The sequence below is a fragment of the Stegostoma tigrinum genome, chromosome 16 (assembly GCF_030684315.1).
Source record: "Stegostoma tigrinum isolate sSteTig4 chromosome 16, sSteTig4.hap1, whole genome shotgun sequence".
NCBI lineage: Eukaryota > Metazoa > Chordata > Chondrichthyes > Orectolobiformes > Stegostomatidae > Stegostoma > Stegostoma tigrinum.
The window spans coordinates 25,926,156-25,952,052 of record NC_081369.1 but is presented as its reverse complement, the minus strand read 5'-3'; positions in this window follow the sequence as shown (position 1 = coordinate 25,952,052).

Here is a 25,897-nt window from a genome sequence, read left to right as displayed (position 1 = left end):
AGACGCAAAACAAGTCAGTCAAGGCTTTAAGGTTTGAAATCTTGTATTAAAGGTTCTAAACTCAAACTTGTGTGATAGTATCCAAAATCTAATACAGTTAGGCATGGTCAGAGCACTATTGTTACCCTTCAAGATTTGGTCACTACTGTAAGAAACCCTAAGTGTAAAAATAAGAGCATATCCACATTCATAAATAGTCTGTACAAAAGGAAATTAATTCTTGTTCTTGAGACAGTCAAGAGTGGTTTGTGTTAACATCAAAGAAATGCAAATTTGCAAATAGTTACATCAGGACCATTATATTAAGTTAGGGGAGCTCGAGCAAAGCAGACTCAAACATTAGCTGCAAAACAATCATTCATGGTTACCCCTTCCTTAAGAAAATGTATATCTCCCAGGGCAGAAAGAGAGAAATAATGATTTAATTCATTGGTGACATATACCAAAATATTATCCCTTTATAAACTTACTAACTCTAAACACCACTAAAGTACAGTTGAGCCCATTACAATTGATACTAGAGTTGAAGATCATTCTTCTATCGTAAACATAGTAAAAGCTACTTAATATGATTACATGCGTGTGGCCTCCTTTGCTGGCATACAAAATTTCCGTGACTCCATGAAGTAAACATTGGACAACATTGTGGTTGGTATTAGTAAAGTTTTGAAATGATGAAGGCATGCACAATGTGTAAATATTCATTTTATTTCATGTTAATAGCAAGGTACAGAATCCAAAAAGATGTTGCAAGCAAGAAGTTTCTATAAATAAGTTTCTATGAAGGAAGACTGTTAATGTACTACAAATGTTTAACAGACTTTTATAAACAAAATGTCTGTGATATCAAAATTAAACGTTGGCAGAACTTAACATCTAACATTACAACCATTATACTGAATATATATTGCGTGTGTAAGAATAAATAACCTCAAAAGAACCTTTTAGGACAGGTTTCACAAAGTTAAATGCCTGCATTAGAGTGAGTATTCCTGCAGTTGAGCCCTGATAATGTTTTGTATCTTAGTGCTTAAATAAAAGTCTGCAGATTTAAGAGCACCAGCACATTCATAGCCACAGAAAAATTGAGTTTGCTGGCAGGAATTCTTAAAGTTTAAATAAACAATACTAATGTAGATTAAATATTGTGCATTAAACATGAGACAGTGAAGGTTTGGTGCTACGCAGGGGATATACTGATGAAATAGGTATGCAATCAAGAGCACTGTAGCTACACTTTCCAACACCAAAACTTGCCCTGATTTAATAGTAAGCTTTGAATTACAGTGCAAGCTAATAATAAGGAGTTCCTTTATAAATGGATCATTTGCCCATTAAAAAAAGCCATCAGTAAAAACTTAGGGTGAAGTCTTAATTTGTTTTGGCTAGGCCTGGGTTGTGCTGAGTTCTCCCTGCAAAGGCGAGCAGGTTTTTTCATCATATTTCACCAGTTTTGCCTCATTAACTACCAACCTGTCCTTATGGCATCCCTCTTACCTGATTTTATCACATGCCATTCCCAGAACACCTTGACATTTAGTGGATATTCCAAAATACACCACCATTCCATGGGGCACCCACAACTTTTAAATGCCCGTTGTGCAGCCATTAATCTCAAGCTGCCGTGCATGATTCCTGCCCTGGCCATGGCAGACAGGGGAAACTAGTGCTCTACGTTATGGAGGGGGTTGCAGTGCTGTTGGATTGTGTGGTGTGAGACTTCCTCTTCCCCCAGGACCAGCAGTGAAGGGTTCAGCACCGGATCATGCCAGTCTCGTCCGAGGTTGACATCCACGTTGAAGCAGTCTCAGCCTGTCTGGGGACAGCCGTGTAGGAAGAAGGTCAATTACCTTCTCCATTCCAACAAGGAAAAGTGCTACCATCTCCTCTCTGATAGTCTACCTTTGCTACTGTTTCCACCTCCCATCAAGGCTCATGCTCTACCACTCTCCTGTTGTCTCAACATCTTCCTCACTTACCATTATGTATGCCAAACTCCAACACCACAAATGCTGTAATGCCTCCTATGCTGTGAACACACTCACCTGGAGTACCACCCATTTGCATCAAAAGTAACAGCTGTGTCGCCATCTTTCATCTCCCACAATATCTTTCTCTAACTCATTCCTTAAGGAACCTCAAATCTGCATTCCCGCTTACCGCTGATAATCTTTCATTCTTTTGCCAGCCAAGAATCTTTCCACCTCTTCCTTAAAAGGATTCAAAGACTCTGCTTCTGCCACCTTTTCAGGAAGTCAGTTCCAAAGTCTCTCAACCAACCTAATTCTGTTTCATCTCCATTTTAAATGGGTCCCCCTTCAATGTTCCTGGTCGCACAGCCCTCAGAGGGATCACTTAACAACAGGTGAAACTGGGAACTTAAATGCCCATCATTTTTAAAACAGTGTCTCCTGTGTTTGCATAATATCAGGCCTAGTCCATTCTGCTCCCTGGTCAGTTCTACAACATGCTGTTCCAATAAATTATACATAAAAAATTTTGTGAAAGCCGCATTTAGGATGTTCTAGCCCATCTAACATTTCCAGTCATATATAGATTAAAATCTCTCAGAATAATCACCATCCCTTTCTGACAGACTCTCATCGTTTCTTCCTTTATGCTCTGCCTTATTGTGTGGAAGCTGTTAGAAAACTCCCAGAAGTGACTTCCTGCCTTTATGATTTCTCATCTCTACTCTGTTTCTACATCCTGGTTTCCTGAACTTGGGTCATTCCTCTCACTGGTGCTAATGCTATCATTAATTAGCAGAGCCCCCCCCCCCCCACCAACTTTCTCTGGTTTACTGTCCTTCCTAATTGGCTTGTAGGCACCAATCCATGTCATCTTACAACCATTTCTCTGTTATGACTACCAGATATTTATCTGCTTATATTTGCAATGTTAATTCACCAGGTTTGTTTAAAATGCTACATGTATTCAGATACAGAGGCTTAGATTTATTGTTTTATTTTAACCTCTAGACTTATCAGTTGATTTACTCTTTTTATGTACCCTCTATCCCTTGTTATAATGGCCTGTTCATCACTACCAAAAATATTGTCTTTCCTTTTTGCCTTATTTCTATTCTTTGATTTATTACTCTTTCTGCAATTTGATCTGTTGCCTCACACTATTAAGTTTAAGCTCTTCTTTTACTTCCTTAATTATGCCATTCATAAAACTCCAATTCCCACAGATTCACATGGAGACTATGACAATGGCTCAAATCCAACTTTCCCAAATGCCCTACAGATTAGAATCAACTAATCCCAGATCATTCTTTCAGCCATGCATTCATCTCTTTAATACAATTTGCTCCATGACACATTGTACATGGTGGCCAAGAGTTTATGACATTTGACAGAGTTCTGCTTCTTAAATTGTGTGCCGAGCTCCTGATACTAGCTTTCCAGAAGCCTTTCCTTTGCCCTGCCTACGCTGTTGGTATCTACATGGCCCATGATGATTGGATTCTATGCCCTGACGCCACCTCCACCAGAAGTCCAGTCCTGGCAACACAGCCAAATGGATTCTCATTTCTGCATCAAAGAACGACATCAGTTCCTCAGACTATACCATACTTACTTGCTGCCATACAATAAACTACATCCTTTTACGATAAGCGCCTATTCTTGATAAGACTCCGTTGTAACTGATCCTTCATCACTGTCAACTAATTACAGTCTTAGATACAGACAAAGGAAAGAGGATTGCTGCCAGCACAAACACCACAAATCCCCATAGTGAAGTCTCAGTGACTGCTCTTGACATCAAGGCAGAGTACGACTGAGCATGGTTTCAAGGAGCCCAAACAAGTGATGTGAGAGAGATTCTGGGGGAAATACTTCCACGTCACCCAAAGAAAGATGCTTGCTTGCTAGATGTTAAACCAGATATCAGTCTGTTGTTGAACTAGAACTCTGGACCTTTTCTTTAGGGTAGAGTTAATTGACTAAACAGCCACACAGTACAAACCATGCACTGTCAGTATCACCTGTTACTTTTTAAAATATCATTTCACTCAATCTTCTCAGATGTGAAAAGGCGCGCCTCCAGGGCATGTGGGATTTGAAGCAAAATGCAGGGGCACCACCATTGCGTCACAAGATCAGTTATAAATAACAAGAACGGATTTGAACCTAATCAGGTTGAGCACAATAGATAAATAGTCAATCTACTTAACCTCTCGCCCACCAAATTTACAGAGTTATTTAATCAATTCACCCTAGTCAGTAACCTAACTTTGCTATGCAGATTCCTTCCATTTCTTGATATAAATCTTTGAAGAAATACAATCTTTGAACCAAAACTAATTAACATTCTTCTATGTTGCACTTTGTAATATGATGAACCAATGAATTCCCATTTTCTTGCTTTTAAAAGTTTATTTTTACACACAGAAAATCTTTATAAAGTAATTCAAGAGAAAACAATGTTATCATTATTCTTAACACTATTATATTTAGTCATCAGAACACAAGGTGACCCTCTGCGAGGACATGCAATAATGTCTCAAGGCAAGCATTTCTCTTTGTAAAGCAGTCTAACAAATGATAATTTGTACTGTGCCATTTTACTTAATGCCCCTCTTTTCTTTACAACATTTGCTTCTCACTAAGAAGGTCGATCTTAAATTTTTTTCTCAGTGATAACACTTTGCCAATTGAACACTATTTCATTGATTTATGTAACATTCTATGGGAAATTTTTTCCAGATCACCTCTTGCACAACATTTCCTTCAAATTATGCAAGTGCACCCTCATATCTATTGCTATCATTCATGCCATTTTAATTTAATGATATCCCAGGTCAATAGACAACATTTGCAATTCATTCCCGCCAAGAGTATGATAAACATTGCTGTACTAGATGACACATTTGGAAGTTTGGCATGTGGGACATTCCGAAAAAGGAAGAGCTTTGTCTGTTTAAGGTCACACACAGCTGAACACTTAATTGCGCATATTTCTGAAGTTAATTGCTTTAATACTTTATTTGCTCTCAAAATTTCCACAACTGTACCATGTTTCACCACAGTACTAAATTCTATTCTGAGAGCTCAAACAGTTTAACTGTCCAATCAAATTTCTTCACTAATCTGTTACTCCTCTGGATGCAAAATCATCTTTCTGATTTATTGAGATAAGATTTACATTTCCTACTTACATTCACAATAGCAGATTCAAAGATACTCCCAACTTATTTTGTTTAATATCTAAGTTTATACATTCAAATGCCCCAGAAGCCTGGCTTTCAATCTTAAATTCCCTTTTTACTTCATCTTTTACACAATTGTCAAATTCCAAAGGACCTTTCTGTAGAAAAGTTTTTGTTATCCATTCACTTACATTCGTTGTGGGTTCCTGCAGTTGGGAATCCATTCTAATGTCTTGATCACCGAGTTCATCTTTGAAATCCTGAGCCATTATTGCGGCTTTAGTCTTAAAAATCTCAACATGCAACTCTTTCCTGTGCATATCCACCTGTATGGTATAATGCAGGATTTAAATATGCAGCAGGCCCAAAGTTAATAAAGCAGGGATTTTATTTCTTTATCCCTCTAGCATCAGGTCATTACAGACATGAAGGGAAATTAAGGTTAACCAAAGAAGTCTTCACATTATGAATAAGGAAAGGAGTTGTGGTATACATTGGATTGAGAAATCCTATACCTTTTCACTCCTTCCACCCACAAGCTCTCCTTTCCACAAAAAAAGTGTGTCTTTGCAGTAAGTATCCCTATTTGACTGCTCTAGCTGCTTTCCTGCACTATCGCTACCTACTGGTAATAGTACTGATGCACTGCTCAAGCTCCCTTGCTAAGTGCCCTCCCTCACTACTGCCACTTGGAGGCTCTGTTACACATGTCCCTGCTCGAAACCTGCTGTCTTGGCAAGTACACACAGTGAAAGGTGACCATTTGCTATGCAGTTTCATGATTAACAGGTTCAATGGTGCCACGATGGCTAGAATGCTCAAGTTCTCATTCCTAGCACTATTCTCTTCTTGCATCATTGATCTGGGCAAATGGTAAAGTTGGCATGATATTCAGTATTTACTTGAGAAGATTTTCTCAGCTTTTATCATCCACTTCCTTCCAAAGTGATCTAGGCTTTGTTGCTTAAGTTTCCATCACTTGGAAACTCTGCCCTGACCATATCCCTGAGCAGAAGTAAATCTCCTCAGACCAGATGCATCCCTTGGATTCACAACACACAGTCACTCCAGGATTCCATGTTACTATCCAACCCCACTCTTCGCAAGCCAGTATATACTGACCCTTCAGGTTCTTCAGTATCTCTCAATGAGATGCTGCCTTCACACCAGTCACCAGACCTCCACAAGTACAAGAACAGGCTCAGTCCCATTATTACAAAATTCAAGGACTGTAAAATCCATTGTACGAACCTCCAGATATCTCTGGGTGACGAGGAATTCAATGCTGAATGAAACCACTTCCCTACTTTGGGCAAAATACACTTGTTTCCATTCAGACAGAAGTCATCAATATCAGCAGCCATCCTGAGCCGGTATGATTGCTCACTGGTCAAGGCTATTGTATCTTACGTCGCTTGGTGTCCTATTTGAGCAGGAACAAAAATTGACACAAGAGACTGTAGGGGAGGATAAGTTGATTCACCTCTCTCTCCTTTTCATGAATCAGCTGTTAGATGGCTCAATATTCCTCCCTGAACCTTTTCTAGCACCTCAACAGTTTCCATGCCTATTTGGACTCCCTCATCAGTTGGCAGATGTGATGGATGTTGGACCTTCCAGTAATGGTGCAGCCTACTGACACCTGAAATTGTCAGAGTTTCTCTTTCAAGATGGATGCTAAATGTGAAACCACAGATGCTCTGCTTGCCTGAACCTTGCTTAGATCTCACACATAGGTACATCAATGACAACTGGCTGAATCTTGGTCTGAATGTCAGAGAGTTTTGGGGCTGGAATGCTACCTTTGACTTGGGGCAGGGGGAGGGTGACACCCAGAGCTCCTTCATGCCAGGCAGGAATAGGTTTCCTCCACTGATCAGTCTTCCAATTGAGGGTATTGGCATTGGCATTACTTTTGTCTGCCTTGTATTGGGTATGAATTCAGTGGACAATTGGATTTCTGGTGCTTCAATTTTTAGCAGATTCTAGAAAGCAGCTGAGTGATTTGTTGTTTGAAAACACTTCAAATTCAATAGTGATCAGAATGTCCCTTAATTTGTTGAAAATTAGTCACCTCTAAGTTAGCAGTTTGAGTCTTATAGATGAGCAATGCTCGATTTGTTTCTCATCTGACTTTAGAATTCAAATGGCATAAGCAAAAACCATCTTTTTCTGCCCTTCAATCGCTGACAGTACCACTCCTAGGCAAAAGGCACTAACATATGTTTCCGATATGAAGGAGTATGGAAATCTGGGTAGCCAAATACCGATGATGAGGCAAGATTCTGCTAGAGGGCACAAATGGAGATGTCCATGGTATATCGCGTCCTGTATATCTTTCTCAACCACTTCTGTAGCATTCTCTGACTTCCTCAGCACATTGTGGAATGGGATGAGCAGCATACACAGCACTAACCTTCTCGAGTAGTAGCTACACCAAAGGAACTTATATAGTTCCATCCCTGAATTAGGTCTGGGCCACTCCTCTACTGCGTGAATTTTCTCTTCACCAGGAATAAAGACTTATTTTGTAACAATGTGCTCAAGGTTCTGTACTTCTGGCTGGTAAGTTTCATATTTCCTTGGTTTGACTCAAGGTAAACTGTGACAAGCAGGTTTTGGTGCTGTTTTGTCTTTCAATTGTCTCTTTGAACATCGAGCTGAAGATGAATATGTTATACTCAATAAAGGACTAAAAATTTAGGCTGTTAAAAGTTTTCACCATCACACAAATGAAGGTAGCAGGGCAATACAGAGCCCAGACGGTATTCTTGTGTATTTGTAAAGTTCCAAGGCACATGTTCAAAATGCTACATTTTCAATGTTTTGGTCAGTGACAGATAGCTGGTGATATCCATGGACCAAATCGAGACTGAAGAAACAGCTTCCGTTCCTTCTGAAATGCAAGTTACTTTGGTACCTACTTTGGTGTCTACTTTTCCTACCTATTAACCTCATCCCACCCCCTTGATCTATCTGTACTCCCTGGACTGACCTATCTCGTCCCTACCTCCCTACCTACACTCACCTTTACTAGCTCCTTCCTCACCTCTTTGACTTGTCTGCCTCCTCTCCACCTATCTTCTCCTCTATCCATCTTCTATCCGCCTCCCCCTATTTATTTCAGAACCCTCTTCCCCTCCCCCATTTCTGATGAAGGGTCTAGGCCCAAAACATCAGCTTTCCTGCTCCTAAGATGCTGCTTGGCCTGTTGTGTTCATCCAGCCATACACCTTGTTATCTCTGGTTTTAACCAATCTGGTCCACACATTGTCCACACATGCATCCACTGTCCAAAATTATGCAATTGAACAAGTCCCCAACTAAAAAGTTAATTACCAATCTGAGGTTCCTTGTTGTGTTTACAACTCCCTCTACCTAATCAGTATGACTATCTAGTCCTTCCAAACCATCTGTATCATGTGTAATTTCAAAACTGGTATTGCACAATCTAGGACAATGGTACTTCTGGTCACATATAAAATACCCTGTTTACCAGTCCCTTGGACATTCCCAGGGTTCATTCTTCTGTCATGGTTCCCTAGTTCCTGTGTCTGTTACAATTGCCAACTGTATCTTCTACCCTTTCTCCATCTACTTAAGATTATTCTTTTGTACAGATGCTCGTCACCTATGTCAGGACAGTCTTATTTTTCTGCTGCTATTGAATCCTCCCTTCTTTCTGGCCTGCTGTGTGTCCCATTTGAGCTATGAAAACCACTGGGAATGTAAGTTATCCCTGAATTTCTCATTGAGATTTTGAACATCTGTTCCAACAATGCATTTCCGTTTGAAAATCTGTCTCTAGTAAACACTACAGTCAATCCAAGGACAACAATTTGAAACAGCCCAACAATTTAAAGGCAAGCACCAAGTCAGGAACATCTATATATTCATGACTGGAAAAATTTAATTAAGTTCCATTTTATGATCTTCTGCAGAGTAACCTGCTGGCTTTCCAATTTTTTCAAAGTCTGACCAAGTTTCATAGATCATCTTTATTTTGCATTTTTTGTCCATAAACATTAACTAACTTACAGCAATCTTCCTCATAGCATAATTTTCAAAGCTCCATCTCTGAGATTACAATACACCTGAACCTGTTTCTTGTAGGAAGTGAATGTGTCAAAGCCACACCTTATTTCTTTTATTTGAGCAAGGAGACTATCCCTATCCATAACTCAAATTAATTTTCCCATTCATCGTGAACTTTGCTTTTGCAGCACCACAGTGAAGAATTATATCATGACACTTTGCACCTGGTTTCAGCCATTCTTTTAAAAAGGAACTCAAATGTGCAATTTTCCAACAAAAGAAAAAAAGTCCAATTTTCATCTTCAGACACCTATCCTTAGTTACCAATAGTAAGTTGAATCTCAGCCAGCTGGTGAATTAGAACTTTAGTTAACTGACTCTATCACAAAAAGAAAACTTGTCCGAAAAGTCACACAGCTCATACCACACCCTCAGACAATAACTTATGTAATTAACACCAGCCAGCACCTTAACTTTTGCTATCCTGAAATTAGAGACCAAACATCTCAGTCCCAAAGCATCACTGCAGGAGTTCCTCTGGGTTTTGTCCTAGTCTCAACCATCTTCAGTTGCTGTAATGTTCTTCCTTCATTCAAAAGGTCAAAGGTAGGGATGTTCACTGATGACCATCATGTTTGGTATCATTAGCAATTCCTCTGACATTGATGCACTCTTTATCCACGTGCAGCAAGATCTGCACAATATTCAAATATGGGCTGACAAGTGACAGGTAGTTGCTTGCAATGATCTTCCCCAAAAAGCGGGTATCTAACCATCTCTCCTTGACATTCCAAGTCATTATCATCGCTTAAACCCCACCAATTGTATTCTTGGAGGTTATCACTGACCAATAAGTGAACCAGTCTAGTCGTAAAGATACTGTGGGCACAAAAGCAGGTTGGACACAAGGAATTTGAATAAATTAATTCACGACCAACCACCCGAAAGCCTGTCCATCATCTACAACTCATGTATATCATGGACTGGGGCTAGGGTCCCAATGTTGTTGAACCAAAATGCTGGCTGCTCTGTTTCTTCAATAGCCCCACCAGGAGGGACTGTGGTGCTGATACAGCCTGGGGTCCCACAAGGTCATTTCAATATGGAGGTGCCCTCAGAGGTAGGGATGTAAATTGCAATTTGTAAGGAGGAAAGTGTCATTGGGGGAGAGGAGGAAGGTAGAGAGCAGGAAGGTGGGCTCCTGGAAAGAGTAAATTAAGAAGTAAATTTTAACTAATGATTAAATCTGAGGCATGCGCCCTTATTACAGATTGAAAAGAGGGATGTGAATTGCCCACTCAACATCCCATCCCACTTACCATCAGGAGCAAACAGGTTTAGGTTCGAATAACACCAAATCCAAAGAAATCCATCAGTTTTTCCAGTTTAAAGTTCCCTCCATAATGCTAGACTGCTTGAATTTGGAATGGAGTCAGAATTATACCTGGATATGATGGACACTGAAGCAGGCAGATTTTTGGAACTGCCAAATGGCCTCAGGGTCTACTTTTATGTAGAAAGGTCCTGAGTGTCAGAGACAACAGTATAAAATCTTAAGTTTCAACATGCACAGCGATACTCTGTTTTTGAAAACAATATACTTGTAGGATTCTATAAAAAGGGAGCCATTTAATTTTAAGAGAAGTTAAGTTTTTAAAAAATGTGTCTAATGAGGCAGGGAAAGTCAGACACAGGGTGAGTGGACTAAACAGAGTGCATTATTGGTGTTCAGTGGTTGGAGAATGCTTTCAACAGACACAGAGAATGCAGTACACATAGAAAAGCAATTACATATTGAGATAACGGTCTAATAATCAATCACATCCCAGGGAATCATTAACTCTGTGGGTTAATTAATAAAGCTATAAAACATGTTTGTAAGATATGAAGCAGATATCAAAGCAAACCAACTGAATTCTTTGTGGTTGGTCCGTTTTCAGTCTGTGGATGAATTCTTTGTGTACAGCTTGCAAACCAGTAGCAGACAACTGTCAGGCAGAGTCACAACACTGAAGACACACAACACATTCAGTTCTTAAAGGGGGACTCTCTTAAAGGTAAAAACACATAGGAACATATGACTAAGGAACAGAATTAGGCCATTTGGCTCCTCAAACCTGCTCTGCCATTTGGTACGGTCATGGCTTGCCTGATTACAGCCTCAATTCTATTTTTCTGTCATCCCTTAAGTTCTTTGATTCTTTCATTTGTTCATCAAAAACGCATCCAATTCAGCTTTAAGAAATATTCAATAAACTTGCATTCACTCCTCTCTTGGGAAGACAATTCTGTAGATTAATGACTACCTGAGTTAAAAAAAGTCCTCATCTCCGTCTTAAATGGGAGAACTCCTTTTTAAATTGTGCCCTTGATGCGAGAGTCTCCACGTGGGAAATCTTCTCTCAATATCCACCCTGTCAAGTCACGGAGAATCTAAATTTCAGCCCAAGCATTCTAATCCTTGCTCCATATTTATCCTGAAAACTGGGGATAAGAAAGACATCTAGATAGATTTTTTAAAAAATCTGAGTGTGTGCATCTGTTCAATTTCTATTGAATACAACTGTCTTATGATGTCTTCTTTTGCTATGATCAGTGTTGTATACCTAAGTGTTCATTATGAATAAGTAGCATACCTGTATGCTAATGAGGAGGAGGTAACTATGAAAGTCTTGTGGATTATTACTCCTGTCAGTGAGCCTGAAGCTGAAAGTTCAATTTCTATTCCAGGACTAGATGGTTAAGGATGGGGAGTCGATGATTTGGCGAGTTGCCAATTAATAGGGCTCATTGCTTGTTAAGCACCCTGTTAATGGTCTAATATGCCACATTAATGTGTAGCTTCCAGTCTCACCAATTATACCAAGGAAGCTAGACATTGATAAATCTCAATGCAAAAATCAGAGCCAGAAGCCAGACATTGCTTGATCAAGGGGATCTCCCTGTTCCTTAGGACAAAACAATGTTTCAGACCATGAGCCAAAGCACCAGCTGTATGCATCCCTCAGATATGGATATTGGTATTTGGCATTTGCCAACCATTCACAGCCGTCATGACTTCTCTCTGACAGACTTACAGGATGTCCAGGTAGCAGAGACATACTCTGCTGAGTGCTTCAATAACTTACATTAAAAGGCCACTGCAACGAAGCTTTGCTCATAGGAGCAGGCAACCAGCTCTGGTTTGGACCAGGCTTCTTCTTGCCTGCTCACTTCCTCTCTTACTGCGATAACAAAGTATGGAGCTGGATGAACACAGCAGGCCAAGCAACTTCTTAGGAGCACTCTCTCTGATGAAGAGTCTAGGCCCGAAACATCAGCTTTTGTGCTCCTAAGATGCTGCTTGGCCTGTTGTGTTCATCCAGCTCCACACTTTGTTACCTTGGATCCTCCAGCATCTGCAGTTCTTATCATCTCTCCACTCTTACTGCGTCTTCTTCACATAGCGCCTACCTGCATGCTTGCTACCATGCCTTTCCTTGCCTTAATAAAAACCTAGAGAATTGAGGATGCTGTAGATCAGGAACAAAAATAAAGCTGATGGAAAAGCTCAGACAGTCTGCAGCATCTATGAAGGAAAAAACGGAGTTAATGTTTCGGGTCAGTGACCTTTCTTCATATGTATAGTGGCTGGTAAAACGTCAGTTTATATGCAGAAAGTAGGGAGGTAGGTGGGGTAGGGAATAAAGATAGGATAGAGCCTTAAGTGAGAGAAAGGCAGTTGGACAGACAAAGGAGTTGTTAACAATCAGGCTGGGAGGGTGAATAGTTGTTAATGGAGACTGTTAGTGACTAACAACAGGGGATGTGTAATGGCAAGCTATGTGGTAACGAGGCCTGGTGTGTGGGGTAGGGGGCTGGGACATGGGACAATTTAGGCCCTAAAATTATTGAACTCAATATTGAGTCTGGAGGGCTGTAGGGTCCCCAAGTGGAAAATGAGGTGTTGTTCCTGCAGCTTGCATTGGGCTTCGCTGGAACACTGTAGCAAGACAGAGACTGAGACGTTGGCCAGGGAGCAAGGTGGTGTATTGAAGTGGCAGGCAACAGGTAGCTCAGGGTCTTTTTTGTGAGCAGAACGTAAATGCTCTGCAAAGCAGTCACCCAGTCTACGCTTTGTTTCCCCAGTGTAGAGGAGGCCACATTGTGGGCAGCGAATGTAGTAGACTAGATTCTGGGAAGTGCAGGTGAAGTGTTGTTTCATCTGGAAGATATGTTTGGGCCCTTGGATACTGGGGAGAGAGGAGGTGAATGCGCAGGTGCTACACCTTCGCTGGTTACAGGGCAAGGTGCCGTGGGGCTGTGGAGGGTGTTAGGTATGACCCCACCAGACACATGTTCCCCTCCCTTCCCTTGTCCACCTTCCACAGGGACCTTCCCCTTCAGGACAGCCTTGTCCACACTTCCTTCACTCCCAACACTAGGTGACCGCTTCGCAGAATGTCTACGTTCTGCTCACATGAAAGACCCTGAACTACCTGTTGCCTGCCACTTTAACACACCATCCTGCTCCTTGGCCAACATGTCTACCTCTGGCTTGCAGTAGTGTTCCAGCAAAACTCAATGCAAGCTGGAGGACCACCTCATTTTCTACTCGGGGACCCTGTAGCCCCCTGGACTCTATATTGAGTTCAATAATTTTAGGGCTTAAGCTTTCATATGTCCCAGCGCCCCCCTCACCCCACACACCAGGCTTTAGTATCACATAGCCTACCACTACATACCACCAATTGTTAGTCACTAACAACCTCCATTAACAACTATTCACCCTCCCAGCCTGATCATTAGCAACTCCTTTGTCTGTCCAACTGTCTTTCTCTCTCTTTGGGCTCTATCCCATTGTTTACTCCCTATCCCAACCATCTCCCCTTTTTTTTGCATCTTAACTGATGTTTTCCCAGCCACCAACAGTTCTAAGGAAGGGTCACCAGACCCGAAACGTTAACTCTGCTTTTTCCCTTCACAGATGCTGCCAGACCTGCTGAGCTTTTCCAGCAACTTTGTTTTTGTTCCTTTCCTTGCCTTGTCATGCCAATCAGCACAGTCATACAACCTGGCAATTTTCCTTGCTGGTCAGCAGTCCTTAGTCAAATGGCAGTCCATCTTGCTGTACAGCAGTATGCTATATCAATCTTACATCATTAGCTTATGCAGCAAACGCAGCACATATGCAGCAAGCAAACAGCCACATCATAGAGTCCTACAACATGGAAACAGGCCCTTTGCCCCAACTTGTCCATGCTGACGCGGTTTTTTTTCAATTGAACTTGTCCCATTTTCCTGCATTTGGTTCATATCCCTATTCCTAACCATCTCAAAGACTCAGCAGAGTAGTCGTCTCTGAAATCTATAACAGCACTCCTCAGTCAAGTTCATGCCACAATAATTCAAGGGCAGCTCCGATACAAGTCCAGGGGATTGGCCAAAGTCAGGAGTCCACTGAACGTGTTCTCAGTGTGGGTGGGATGCCCATGCCTCTGTACTCCAGGGATTGGCTCATTGTCAGTTCTGTGGTTCCTTATCTGATAGCCTGGGGAAGAGGGATAATAGGAATAAGAAGGGATGACAGGATACAGGATAACTAGATCTATTGCAACTAATCTGGGCACTTATTGTCTAAGACTCTGAATAGGTCACTCAGGACATGTGCCACAATCAATCAACCAGTCTGTTAAATCTTGCTAGGTTCACAGCAGGAATTCCAGCAGGTATCACTGCAAAAACTTATGCACAAGTGGCTAAAAAAGTGACATTCAGTCCTGCATTGTCTGCATTTGTGTAGCACCTTTAAAACTGAAATAATATCCCATGCTTCTACTACCCAAAGCCAGAATAAAACACAAGTGCATGCTGGGCCAAAAAAGATAACAAATAAGATTCATGTTCCAAGGGATTTCTTTTGAGAAAAGTCCTGAACAAGCAGGGGCAGGTAGATTTGCAGAGAAAGGCAAGGAATTCTGGTTCACTGAGCCTAGACGACTGAAAGAATGGGGAGTGAGCCGCATCTGCTCCTACGATGAGGCATTCCACTCCCACACATCCCAGATGTCCAAGTTCTTCAAGGACCGCAACTTTCCCCCCACAGTGGTCGAGAACACACTTGACCGCATCTCCCGCATTTCCCACAACACATCCCTCACACCCCGCCCCCGCCACAACCGCCCAAAGAGGATCCCCCTCATTCTCACACACCACCCCACCAACCTCCGGATACAACGCATCATCCTCCGAGACTTCCGCCATCTACAATCCGACCCCACCAACCAAGACATTTTTCCATCCCCACCCTTGTCTGCTTTCCGGAGAGACAACTCTCTCCGCGACTCCCTTGTTCGCTCCACACTGCCCTCCAACCCCACCACACCCGGCACCTTCCCCTGCAACCGCAGGAAGTGCTACACTTGCCCCCACACCTCCTCCCGCACCCCCATCCCAGGCCCCAAGATGACTTTCCATATTAAGCAGAGGTTCACCTGCACATCTGCCAATGTGGTATACTGTATCCATTGTACCCGGTGTGGCTTCCTCTACATTGGGGAAACCAAGCGGAGGCTTGGGGACCGCTTTGCAGAACACCTCCGCTCGGTGTGCAATAAACAACTGCACCTCCCAGTCGCAAGCCATTTCCACTCCCCCTCCCATTCTCTAGATGACATGTCCATCATGGGCCTCCTGCAGTGCCACAATGATGCCACCCGAAGGTTGCAGGAACAGCAACTCATATTCCGCTTGGGAACCCTGCAGCCCAAAGGTATCAATGTGGACTTCACCAGCTTCAAAATCTCCCCTTCCCCCACCGCATCCCAAAACCAGCCCAGTTTGTCCCCTCCCCCCACCGCACCACACAACCAGCCCAGCTCTTCCCCCCCACCCACTGCATCCCAAAACCAGCCCATCCTGTCTCTGCCTCCCTAACCTGTTCTTCCTCTCACCCATCCCTTCCTCCCACCCCAAGCCGCACCTCCATCTCCTACCTACTAACCTCATCCCACCTCCTTGACCTGTCCGTCTTCCCTGGACTGACCTATCCCCTCCCTACCTCCCCACCTATACTCTCCTCTCCACCTATCTTCTTTTCTCTCCATCTTTGGTCTGCCTCCCCCTCTCTCCCTATTTATTCCAATACCCTCACCCCATCCCCCTCTCTGATGAAGGGTCTAGGCCCGAAACGTCAGCTTTTGTGCTCCTGAGATGCTGCTGGGCCTGCTGTGTTCATCCAGCCTCACATGTTATTATCTATGAAAGAATGGGGATGTTGGGGCAAGAAAAAGAGTGAAGCACAAGATGTGCCATATGTGAAAGCTTGTAAAATTCCTGGCAGGCTATAGGGTTGGAGGAAGCTACAAAGTTTGGAAGAGTTGAGATCATGAAGAGATTTAAGGATAAGAATGGAAATTTTGAATTGGTGTCAAGTTAGGATATAATTAACACAATAAAGAGAGTGAATTGATAATAATTCCTACTTGATGTCAAATAGAACATGAGCAACAGTATGATAGATAAGATCATGTTAATTGATGGTAGGGCATGGATGGCCAATCAAGACAACATTAGAATTTTCAAGTCTGGACGTAACGATCACAAGTCACTGGGGTAATGCTCTGGAAATCAGGCCCACTGTGCCCAGAGACCTCACAAATGTGAAACACTTGATTAAAACACCAACTGCCCATTTTTACCTGAGAGTTTCGTTTCATTAAAAGAATATGCGCACCACAATATTTTTCATTAACAGGGAAACAATTATTATTTTTAACCAATGGCATGAAAGAGATATGAATTGCTAGCTTATATTGCTCTCTAGAACTTAAACCCTACCCCTTATTAGAAATTCCCACATATATACAAAGAGACACAAGAAGAGTCAAAACACAAATATTACAAATGGGTAAGGGACAAAAGAAAATATCAATGAAGCACATTTCTGGTACCAGCCCAGATTACAGGCATTGATGAGTTATTTTCCGTTTACTCCTTTCAACATTTACTGGTTAAAAATTCACCCTTTCAGTGACTCTGAAGGTGGTGTTTACCTTTATCTTTTCAAGGGAATTTGCAGAGAGACAGAGTAGGTAGCTGTTCAGCATGTTCTGTTAACTCCCCAGTCACAGATATGAGAGACAGAGAGAGAGAGAGAGAGAGAGAGAGAGAGAGAGAGAGATAAGGTACCTTCTCTTTGCAGGTTGGATGTGTCTCTTGCGTTGCCCAAACACAAATCTGTGGTGTTTTATCCAGGAACTAATCAATGAGTTGTTCCCATGCTGAGCACACCTGAAAACACACAACTGTTCCTTACTGAAAATCAAATGACTACCTCTGGCCAAAACTTCCCTGAACACTCACACATGGAGCTGAGGTGTCTGGGATTTTCAGATGTTTGAATAATGCCACGTTATTGATACAACTCACAATGAGCTCCAGTAAATTGTTTTTAAAACTGCAACACCTTTCCAAATTTCCTATGCAAATTTAAACCAGTTTTCTTTGCCAATTTTTTAGTCCACAGTTCAAAATAAAGTAATAAACAAAAAATAAGGTACAACTACAGATGAGTGAGGAAGGGTGAAGGTGCATTAATATTACATACACTAACATCCCCAATGTATGTAATGCAGAGTACATGAGGTTGCCAGTTTAGCTTTGATCAAGTCCTCTGTCAAGGTCACAAAAGACTGAGCCAACCTGAGACTATGGTTTAAATGGAAAATGGGACATCTGGCAAGTATTTTAGAGTTTGTGGCTAAAGATAGTTTTCTAAGTGTTTAACAGTAGCAGATAGTAGTCACAGAACGACTGGGTGTCAGACAAACTATCTTGTGGAACTTGATGTCTTCAGATGATAGCATGACCAGGCAACAAGTAAAGGAGGAAGAGCAGGGCATCAAGGATAAATCCTGAATGATTCCTAAGGTAATGGCACAAAGACAGGAAACCACTGCTGACAATATTCTTGCTACAATGGGACATACAAGAATGATGTTGGAATGATGTTATGAATGTGCAAACCAGCAGGGAAGGCTACAAGGAAGGAGAGAATAACAAAATGATTGGAAGGAAAACAACTAGCCTATTTCAGAGCTTTTAGTCCAGAGCCCATTGGAGCTAAACAAAGAAAATGCATACCTCTGTAAATCTTCATTTAGCATTGCTAGCACAGAATGCAAACATCCTGCGCATTACAATGACCAAAATCGTCTGGCCTCTGTATAGTCAGAAACTAGACATATCCAGAAAAGAGTGCACAGAAGTCCCAATGTCCTAATTACATGGTAAGTGCGCAGAAATTTTAAACTTGGCATTGGGGAAATTAGCTGGCCTCTGGGTTCTTCAAAAAGCTCTCCAACTGTTCATTAACATCGGAGGCTTTGCAAGTTTCTGAATTACTTGATTGTTATCCAGGAAAAGTTGGGGACTTAAACTTGCATGAAATCCTTGTCAACTACAAAATTCATCACTCTTCCCTAATCACTTACACTGACCCAAATTCTCTAAACACTGATCACTCACCTCGGAAAACCCCCCACAACTGAACTAGACTCCCCTCCTCTGAAACATGCAAACACACTGCTCAAAAGGTTCAGCGGATAGAGTCTTCCACTGGCTAATCTTAATGGTATGGCTGCCATATAAAAACTCCCTGTTATCGAGTCAGCGAGATGTACAGCATGGAAACAGACCTTTGCTCCAAATCGTCCATGCCAACCAGATATCCAAAGTTAGTCTTGTCTCATTCACCAGAATTTGGTCCACATCCCTCTAAAAGCCCCCATTCAGGTACCTACCTAGATGCTTTTCAAATGTTGTAACCTACCACCTCCCACTACTTCCTATTGCAGCTCATTCAATATATACACCACCTTCTGCGTGAAAAAGTTGCCCTTTAGGACCCTTATAAATCATTCCCCTCTCACCATAAACCCATGCCTTCTGGCTTTAGACTCTGCTACCTGAGGGAAAAAAAACTCTTGGCTATTCACCCTATCCATGCCACTCATGATTTTATAAACTTGCATAAGGTCACCCCTCAGCCTACGATGGTCCAGGGAAAATAGCTCCAGCCTAGCCAGCCTCTCTCCAGTTCTGTCCCATCTGAAGCTGCTTTTGCTATTCCATGCCAACGTCAATGGCTTCTGGCAAAAGAGCAACTGGAAAGCCCATGGGCAGCAGCCACAACAGGGGTTACATTGTGAAAAAGAATATTGAGTAGGCATTGCAGGCAGAGGGGCATCAAAAAAATACCAGCAAGAGTGGAGTGGGGGCTTTCAGTGGTCATATCCCAGCCATACCTCTTCCTCACAAAAATCTCCAGGTTGAAGTCATCTCCCACCCCTCTAAAACATAGTAGGTTATCCTCTCCATTGTACTGAGAAAGATGTTATTGTTCCCATCTGCTGCGAACTAAACTGATTGTGACGTTGGTCTGAGGAAGTCCCTAGGTGGTTAATTGACCATTTAAGGGTCTGAATCTGTGGTGAGTTGGAAAGATCATGCAGATCTTTGTTCATGTGGATTAAGGAATGAGGCAGGGATCATAGCAATGCCAATATGGCCAATTAATTTCCCCTTCCACCATTTTCCCCCTGCCTGTGGGCAGGAGAAGATTCCATACTATATTCTTGATAATTCAAGTCAAATCAACTGAGTTCCTAACATACAATCCCAATTGAGTTCACATGTGAAATTTAAAATCAGTGAGTTTGGAATCCTGAAAATTTTCAAAAGCTGCAAAGATTCAGTTCATTTCTCCAGTCCTTTCAACCCGTCTTAGGTGAATGGGATCATAGCTTATGAGGAGAAAGCAGGATTAGGCTAATGAGTTGGATGATCAGCCTTGATCACGATGAATGGCAGAACAGGCTTGAAGGGCTGAATGGCCTCTCCCTGCTCCTATCTCCTATGTTTCCACACAGACAAAAGCATACAGCTATCGGTTCTACTATAATTTGCACTTGGTGGTAGTTAACTTGATGTTCGGATACAGAATATTTCTACTTTAATCAGATATGATAAATGAATAACAGACAGGGCAAAAATCAATGTACCAGAACATTCCAGAACTAATTCTGGAAAATGTGAAAATACATAAGTCCCCTGGGCTGGATGGGATCTATCCAAGGATTCTCTGGGAAGCTAGGGAGGAGATTGCAGGGCCTTTGGCTTTGATCTTTATGTCATCATTGTCTACAGGAATAGTACCAGAAGGCTGGAGGATAGCAAATGTTGTTCCCTTGTTGAAAGAAGAGGAGTAGAGACAACCCTGTAATTATAGACCAGTGATCTTTACTTCGGTGGGTAAAGTGTTGGAAAGGATTATGAGAGATAGGATTTATAATCGTCTAGAAAGGAATAATTTGATTAGGGATAGTCAACACGGTTTTGTAAAGGGTAGGTCATGCCTCACAAACCTTATTGAGTTCTTTGAGAAGGTGGCTAAACAGGTGGATGAGAATAAAGCAGTTGATGTGGTGTATATGGGTTTCAGTAATGTGTTTGATAAGGTACCCCACGGTAGGCTATTGCAGAAAATTCGAAGGCTTGGGATTGAGGGTGGTTTAGTGATTTGGATCAGAAATTAGCTAGTTGGAAGAAGACAGAGGGTGGTGGTTGATGGGAAATGTTCATCCTGGACTTCAGTTACTAGTGGTGTACTGCAAGGATCTGTTTTGGGGCCACTGCTGTTTGTCATTTTTATAAATAGCCTGGATGAGGGCATAGAAGGATGGGTTAGTAAATTTGCGGATGACATTAACATTGGTGGAGTTGTAGATAGTGCAGAAGAATGTTGCAGGTTACAGAGGGATATAGATAAGCTGCAGAGCTGGGCTGAGAGGTGGCCAATGGGGTTTCATATGGAAAAGTGTGAGGTGATTCACTTTGGAAGAAGTAACAGGAATACAGAGTACTGAGGTAATAGTAAGATTCTTGGTAGTGTGGACGAGCAGAGGGATCTTGGTGTCCATGTGCATAGATCCCTGAAAGTTGCCACCCAGGTTGATAGGGTTGTTAAGAAGGCGTACAGTGTGTTGGAGTTTTTGGTAGTGGGATTGAGTTTCGGAGCCATGAGGTTATGTTGCAGCTGTACAAAACTGTGCGGCCATACTTGGTGTATTGCATACAGCTCTGGTTGTTGCATTGTAGGAAGGATGTGGAAGCATTGGGAAGGGTGCAGAGGAGATTTACAAGGATGTTGCCTGGTGTGGAGGGACGGTCTTATGAGGAAAGGCTGAGGGACTTGAGGCTGTTTTCATTAGAGAGAAGAAGGTTGAGAGGTGACTTAATAGAGACATACAAGATGATCAGAGAATTAGATAGGGTGGGCAGTGAGAGCCTTTTCCCTCAGATGGTGATGGCTAGCATGAGGCGACTTAGCTTTAAATTGAGGGTTGATAGATATAGAACAGATATCAGAGGTAGGTTCTTTACTCAGAGTGTCATAAGGGCATGGAATGCCCTGCCTGCAGCAGTAGTAGCCTCGCCAACTTTAAGTGCATTGAAATGTTCATTGGATGAACATATGGATGATAATGGAATAATGTAGGTTAGATGGGCTTCAGATTGGTTTCACAGGTTGGTGTAACACCGAGGGCCGAAGGGCCTGTATTGCGCTGAAATGTTCTATGTTCTGCGGAAGGTGAACCGGGCCCGAAACATTAACTCTGATTTTTCTTCACAGATGCTGCCGGACTTGCTGAACTTTTCCAACAACTTCTGTTTTTGTTCCTGATTTACAGCATCCACAGTTCTTTTGGTTTTTATTTACCGGGATCTAAGAACACTGACATGATTCTCACATGTGACAACTTGCTAGGAAACTGTTATTTGTCTCAGATTTTGATACTAATTTTGTAGTTTAGTGCTAGAATCGCTTGGGAATTAAAAATAACTAGTCAATTACAACTGCCAGATGTTACCTGATCTCTCCCATCTCAGTCCTTCCACCCAAATACCAGAGATATACAAACACAAAATACTGGATGAATTCATATTTATTACCGATAACAATACAAACTGGAGCAAGCTAACAAATTATCTTCATAGTGTATTGATATCATCAAGGACATTTAACAAATCATTCTTTAATTTTAAAAAAATGGTCCTGTGTTTGTAATGTACGAGGCATAATGCGCGTGATTGTGAAAAACTTTTGCCAAAAGAATCTAGCATTTTCAAAGAAATCAGTTTTCAAAGTATTTTGAGATAACAACCATCAAGTTTGCATTTTTATTAATCTGTTCTTCCTAGAAAATCTCTGAATAATGTTTACATCTAAAATCTTTACCGGAGAATAGAAATATAATGGATCTCTGCATCACTTACTTAATTTGAAAAGTTAAAAACAAACTGTGCTGTTCTAAGTGCATTATCCACTGTGGGTTTCTATTGCATGCAAATTAGAAATGAGCTTCAGTAATCACTGCCAGAAAATTCATGTAACCAAAAATTGGATCATTTGTCTGTTTGAAGGTTTATGTTATTTTATTTAAAGTTTTAGGCTGTACGCATTTAATTAGTGTCTAGGTAAAAGAGAAATAAAGCCGATAATTAATGCATGAAAACATTTTATCATGGATGTACAGGACGCATTGCAAATCTTTGCAATGAACAATCATCATGAATAATCATGAAATATCTTTGTATCAGCTCATTAATAATTGACATTTCCTCAACATCTCAGCGGAATTGTTAAAATGTACAATATTTTCAGTAAGTTTTGTGTAGATGAACTGCTTGTTCTGTTGGCCATGTCAATCATATTTATTTGAATTATAGCATATAGAATATACAAGGTAATAGAAAATCTGGTCAATTTTTAAAATTAATTGCCCTGTAGTATTGTCCTCGTGATACACTCTCTGCTTTTGCTACATTTTGACATTAAAGCAAAAATCACTGGTAGATTTACTAATACACTTATGAACTTGCCAAATCCCTGGTAACGCCCCCAGCACAGGAGAAAATTATTTCATAAAATTTCAATAACGCAAGCTAGTCTGTGTTGTCTGTCTTGTTGAACGAACTACCCTAACTATTAGCTGGCAGTTGTCACCAATCCTCCTGTACTGAGTCTAAAAGCCGGCTTGTTTAACAGTGGGAGAGGAAGAAGCATTGGTGAGTCTTAGATAGCCAGACAATCGTCTTAATAACAAACAATAGGTTATTGCTTTATACTAAAATATATCACGTTGACTAGTTAAACATAATTAGTAAGACAATTGGGAGCCATGGATAACTTTTCTAGCCCTATTGAGATCCTACTCACTACCACACCCAGGACTCGATGACAGAGAATCACAAAACTGTGGAATTATTATCAGTGCAGAAGGAGACCATTCAGCCCATTGTGTCTGCACCAGTTCTCTGAGCATTTTGATTTGGTGACAATCTCATGTCTTTTCTCTGTAAACCTGCACATTGCTTCTATTAAAATGAATATCTAATGCCATCCTGAAAACCTCTTCTGAATCTGCCTCCACCACACTTCCAGCAGAACCTGAACCAACCACTCATTCTATGAACAAAGTTATTATTTGTGTACGTTTGCTTTTTTTTAATAGAATACTTTAGAACTGTTCTCAATCCTTTAAAGAGCAGGAATGGCTTCTATGTACCTAGGCTGGCCAGACGCTTCCTAATTTTGGAAACTTCTAAAAAATCTCCCATATGGTTTCTCTTCTCCAAGGATACTAGTCCCAGCTTCTCAAATCTATCCTCAGAATGGAAATTTCTCATTCCTTGAACTATTCTGCACTCTCTCTAATGCATTCACACCCTTTCAAATCTGTACTGTTCAACCTATGCACAATAATCCAGCTGAAGTCTAATCAGTGTCCTAAATGGAGTCAGTATAATCTCTCCACTCTTGTATTCTATCTCCCTACTTGTGAGGCCTACAATACTGTATGCCTTATTATTAACTGCTCTCTTTATCTATCCAAACACAATAATTACTTACATACACATATACTTAGGTCTACTCTGCTCCTGCCCACTCTTTAGATTAGTACCATTTAGTTCATCTGGTCTCTCCCTGGTTAGTATACTAAAGTGTATCACCTTACACTTCTCTACATGGAATTTCATCTGCCACCTATGCATTTACTTCACTAACTTGATAATATTTTTTTGAAACTCTCAGTTTACAATTCTTCCTCGTTTTGTATTGTCAACAAACTTTAAAAATGTCCCGCACACAAGATCTAGGTCATTTATTTTTATCAGGCAAAGTGTCCCAACTCCTTTGCAATCCTTCCTCCAACCTGAAAATTATATATTACACCGTTTCATATTCTTTTGCCAATTGTGCATCCACAAATACTACTGTCCCTTTTATTCCACAAGCTCTAATTATTTTTTCCCAATTGTTTTGTAAGGCATGGGATTGAATGTCATTTGAAACCCCTATGCACTGTATCGACAGCCTTCCTCTCATTCTCCCTCTCCTTCAACTCTTCAAAAAATGACACATCAGACACATTTTTCCCTTATCGGATTGATGTTGACTCTCCCAAATTAATCTACATTTATTTGTGTGACCATTGGCTTTATTCCAGTTAATTGTTTTTAGAAGCACACCCCCTACCCAATGAAGCTAAACTGACCAGTTTGTAATTGCTGGGCTTATGTTTACAACATTTTTCACCATGGATGTAATGCTATAAATTTCCCAAATCTTTGGCACCTCTCCCAGATCCAGGGAAGATTGAAAGATAATTGCCACGGCCTCTGCAATTTCTACTCAATTCTTTCAATATCCTCAGATGCATCACATCCTGACCCAGTGCCTCATTGACTTTAAGTGAAAAATGATAAAGTGATAAAACGATATTTGTCCTCCATATTCCTCCATTGTCAATTGATCTAGTTAACCAACTCATTTCTAAGAACCAATGTCAGCAGTACCTCCTTTCTTATTGGACTGGACAGATTTTTCCTGAGGAAATTCTCCTGAACAATCTAGAAACACAAGCCCCTTGATGCCCTTAGACGATCACTCTTCCAGTCTATATACTGATAATTGAATAAAAACCAAAAGGTCTGAGGAAGGGCCACCGGATCCAAAACATTAACTCTGTTTTCTCTTTCACAGATGCTGCCTGACCTGCTGAGCTTTTCCAGCAACTTCATTTTTGTACTGTTAATTAAAGTCTGCCAGTGCAAGTTTTCAATGATATTTACACCTCTCATCTTTTCATTAATTGATAGTCTACAGATTTCACATCATTTGATTCAGTGAACTTATTACAATCTCCAACATTAACCATTTCAGAATTGTTACCATGCACAGCATCTCCTCTCACGCTTAATTACCCCATGGTAATAACTTGTATATTTGCGTATATAATTAAAATAACATTTACCATTGACCCATCTCCACAAACCCCACCCCATGCACCCCGCCCCACATTCCCCCACCTCTCAACACACCTCATGCCTCTGACCATACAAATTCAGCTGGTCTGGAGGTTGCATAATACTTGCAGAACACATTCTGTTTGATTTGAAATATTGATAAGAATGTGGCTTGGGGAAGGTTGCGCTCAATTCTGATCTTGAGCTTTATTGGTCTGCGAATCACAACACAACTGGAAGACCCTTTATCTCTTGGGTGTCCCTTGCAAAAGATGTTATTCCTTCTAAAGTGGAAGTTGGTCCATTATTTTATGTGGAAGACCTCTAACATTTGGATTTCTTTCAGAGAATCTT